This window comes from Bison bison, unplaced genomic scaffold (genome assembly GCF_000754665.1).
Source record: "Bison bison bison isolate TAMUID 2011002044 unplaced genomic scaffold, Bison_UMD1.0 scf7180017864385, whole genome shotgun sequence".
NCBI classification, from domain to species: domain Eukaryota; kingdom Metazoa; phylum Chordata; class Mammalia; order Artiodactyla; family Bovidae; genus Bison; species Bison bison.
The window spans coordinates 408,377-412,786 of record NW_011494957.1 but is presented as its reverse complement, the minus strand read 5'-3'; positions in this window follow the sequence as shown (position 1 = coordinate 412,786).

Here is a 4,410-nt window from a genome sequence, read left to right as displayed (position 1 = left end):
TTTCAACACGACTGAGTGACTGAACTGAACTGATAGGGTAGGAAAAAGAGAGATATTGTGTGCCTGTTTTGTGATTTTCTTTTGTTTCTTCAGGATATGTAGTTTCCAGATTTTGCTTTTTACTTCCCCTTTATCACAAAACCTCTTGAAGGTTGGCATACCCTCCCAAGCACTCCATTCTTCTCCAAACTACTTCCTCTTATGTAACTCTTTTTTTATTTCCTTTCTTTTGAACAATAATACCAAGTGCTTATTTGCTGCTTTGTCTCAGTCTTTTTCTTAGTAATCCACTCAGGATGGGACTTTTTCTTTCTGGGTGTGATCTTATCCATGGGTAGATCCTTCACATTCCTCTCCTCTTTTCCACACAATCTTTACTGATTTTTTTGATCTGGGGTGGTTGGGTTCCAAGATGGTTTCCTAAATTTAGGTGTTTATTTGCCTATTAGATGTAATATGAAGTTTTTAAATAGGGTCTACCTCTTGGTTTTTATATGCATGAATCATAAGCCATTAAGAGATTTGCATGCTCTACTTAGAGATTTCTGTAGCTTCTGGAGGACACATGGAAATATTTAAATTTACGTGACTTCTAGTAACCCAGAGAAATCTAACAACTTTTCCTCATACTCTTGAACAACATAATTTTTGAGTATAAATTGGTTCGAGTAATATATTTAAATAACCATCTGCATTTGACATTTTGTTAAAGTTCTAAAAAGTTTTTGTGTGCTGTCCTTTATTATACATACCTCATCTGGTACCCAAATTTAATTGTACCCTTCTAAAAATTATTAAAATTGCCCTTGTCTGATGCTTTACCATGTAGTCACGTTTTGTTTTGTATTCATAAATGAAAAACATGAGCAAAATTGGATGAAGAGAGAAAAAAAAAAAACCCAAGGACAAACATCAATAATGGGAGTAAAGTTTCTAAATCTGGAACTTGGCAGTCTCCACCATGAAAAGTCTCCACCTTTCTTCTCGGTTGCCTCGGGGCTCTTCCAAACTTTGAAGTTATCCTGTTCTCCAGCTGTTTACTTCTCGGGAGGAAGCAGCTACTTTTCATCCTAAATAAAGCAAAATTACTAAATCCAAAAATTTGAGAAATTAGCAGTGATTTCTCACAGTTTCATTACACAAGTAATGAACCAATAAGAGTTTTATGTAGAAATCTATGTTTGCCTTTCTTCACTGAGTACATTTATGTATTTAATATTTTTAGACAAATAAACACATCAAAAATGATTCTGTATTTGATTTAATGGAACCACCTGAAAATGATACTATAGATAAAATAATAACATTTTGTATTTCAGGTACATGGGTACCAACTCCTTGTATTATTCCATTGCTCTTAATGCTTTCTATTGAAAATGTCATTTAAAAATTATCCAGCTTCTTAAGCTCAATATTCTAATGTCATTTCTTTGATGTAGCAAACACTACTCTACACTTGATTGGCAACATTTGAACACTGAGAATTGCCAATGTACTCATTAAATAAAGTGCTTTAAAAATATATTTAGCCTTCACACTATTCAAAAAAACATGCTTAGATAAAAGCATGCCAAAATAACAATGTTTCAGTTGTTTATCTGGCAGCCAAGATTAATGAATGTTTCCTTACTAAGAATCTCTTCTGGATATCATGATGCTCTGAAGTTTGTATATTCAGACCTCAAATAAAGTTTCCTCATGTTTTCTATTAGTTTAATTTTGTGGGTGACATTCTGGAAGAGTCTCAAATTATAGTCATGTGTAGGATTTCAGGGGTGAAGAATGGGTGGAAGGGGATTGTGTGTTTAGTTTGGGCTTTGGGCATAGGGTCACTATTAGTATATTTGAAAAAGCCTTTTCTGTTATTTATATAACTTTAGCTATAAAAACAAATATGTATTCTTCTATTCTCTTATCCTCATTGGCAAGGATTCATAGCTTTCTGAGGGGTTTTAAATGACAATTAAAACATCAGAAATAAGCGGGTGTTGAAATACAATGCAGCTGCTTGATGTCTTTAACTATTTATGGTTTTATTTGCATGTGTCCATGCAATTAAGTTAAACATCATTGATTATTGTACTGAGTGCTTACTATGAACCAGGCATTAAGTCTTTACATGTTTTAATTAATACAATCTTTGCAACACAAGGCAGACACTATTATTAGCCTATTATACACAGGTGGAAACTGAGGCACAGAATTTAAATAAGTTACAGGACAGCACACAGAGTAGAGACAGGATGGAACTCACGAGCTCTGACTCCAGTCTGCCTGTCTCAGACTGTAGCGGGGACTCGCCTGATTGAACTAAAATTTACCAGGACCCCTCTGGGATGAAACTCCTTGAGACACATGATTAGAGTAACTATACAATTTATTTTCCACATTAGGATACACGAGTTAAAGGAGGTGCTAAATTAATGTCTCAAATTATTTCTTCTTACCAAAAATTTACCGTGTTGATAAACTTATAAAATGGCTCTATTTAGGGATAATTGTCAAAAATCAAAATATATCTATATATTAAAAATAGCCAGAAGAGAACAGAAATTCCTCAGCCTCTCTACTCCTACCCTCTACTCTCCTTCTACCACTTTGGGCAGAGGTTGGATGCTCAAGGAGATGGGAAAAAAAAAATGTATGTATCCATGTATATGGCGTGCTACAAAACATTTATATGGGTACATTTTCTTATATTTAATGTTACTTAAATCTTATTATGACACTATCTCATCAGTATTTTATTGAATAATAATTTTTTCATTAGTTACAATTTTTTTCATAAAAATATTTTCAGTATTTTTCAGAGTAATACATTGTGGTCAATAAATTTTAAATTGGCAACAAATTCCATTGCTCTTTTTCTATAAGCCATGATATTTCTCATTGAAAACAATAAGCTCCCTAAAGTTACTGGTTATGATCAGAGAAAATTCTGCTAATTGGAGACTAATATTAATTTGTATATGTTTGTGAGAATGAAGTATCTCTCTTTGAGAGAGATTTTACATGATGAATTTCATGAAACTGTTTCTCTCTATTCATGATTCATTTGAAACTATAGTTGCTGCAATCTTTTAGACCTTCTTAATTTTATTTCCTTATGTATAGGATAGAAATCTATCAAGGTAAAGCTCCATCAAAATATTCATTTCCTAAGTTGAAATATTCAAAAGCAGGGTTATACAATTTCAAAATTAAATCTAATATGCCATGTAAGTGCCATGCAAGCTCATAATTTGTTTAGTTATCTCTTTCTTTTGTAATAAAAATTTTTTAAATGATTCTTTTCTCAAGTGTGTTTTTTAGTAATTGCAATTTAACAAAAGCTTCAAAAGGTGAACTCTTAGCTCTCCATTTGCTGAAGGTTTTTGTTAAAATTTTCTGATTAAAAAAAAGAGAAACAAACTTTAGATTTGCTTACCAAAAAAAAGATGAATACCAATGTATACACGTTGTTTTATAAAATAATTCTCCTGAAGCACCCACATTTTAAAAGTTCAAATGATAATGGTCAGCAAACAAAGTACATGCTGTCATACTGGTGTATGATAATTAAGTCAGCCTGAGCTTTGTCTTAAAAATTGCTATTCAGTCATTATAACTCTGTTTATAACCAACACTTTGCAAATTTTCTCAAACTACAATTTATATTTTTTTTCAACTCTCAAGAGTTCAGTTCAGTTCAGTTGCTCTGACTCTTTGTGACTCCATGGACTGCAGCATGCCAGGCTTCACTGTCCATCACCAACTCCCAGAGTTTACTCAAACTCATGTCCATTGAGTCGGTGATGCCATCAAACCATCTCATCCTCTGTCATCTCCTCCTCCTCCCACCTTCAATCTTTCCCAGCATCAGGGTCTTTTCAAATGAGTCCGTTCTTCGCATCAGGTGGCCTAAGTATTGGAGTTTCAGCTTCAACATCAGTCCTTCTAATGAATATTCAGGACTGATCTCCTTTAGGCTGGACTGGTTGGATCTCCTTGCAGTCCAAGGGACTCTCAAGAGTCCTCTCCAACACCACAGTTCAAAAGCATCAATTCTTCGGCGCTCAGCTTTCTTCATAGTCCAACTCTCACATCCATACAGGACTACTGGAAAAGCCATAGCTTTGACTAGATGGACCTTTGTTGGCAAAGTAATGTCTCTGTTTTTTAATATGCTATCTAGGTTGGTCATAACTTTCCTTCCAAGGAGTAAGTGTCTTTTAATTTCATGGCTGCAGTCACCATCTGCAGTGATTTTGGAGCCCAAAAAATAAAGTATGTCACTGTTGTTTCCCAACTCTATCAAGATATAATTGTGCAATATGTTGTAATTGTGTCATAATAATATATTATTTACTGATATGTAATATTACATAAGTTTAAAGTGTATAACAGTGTTGCTTTCATATACATATATTT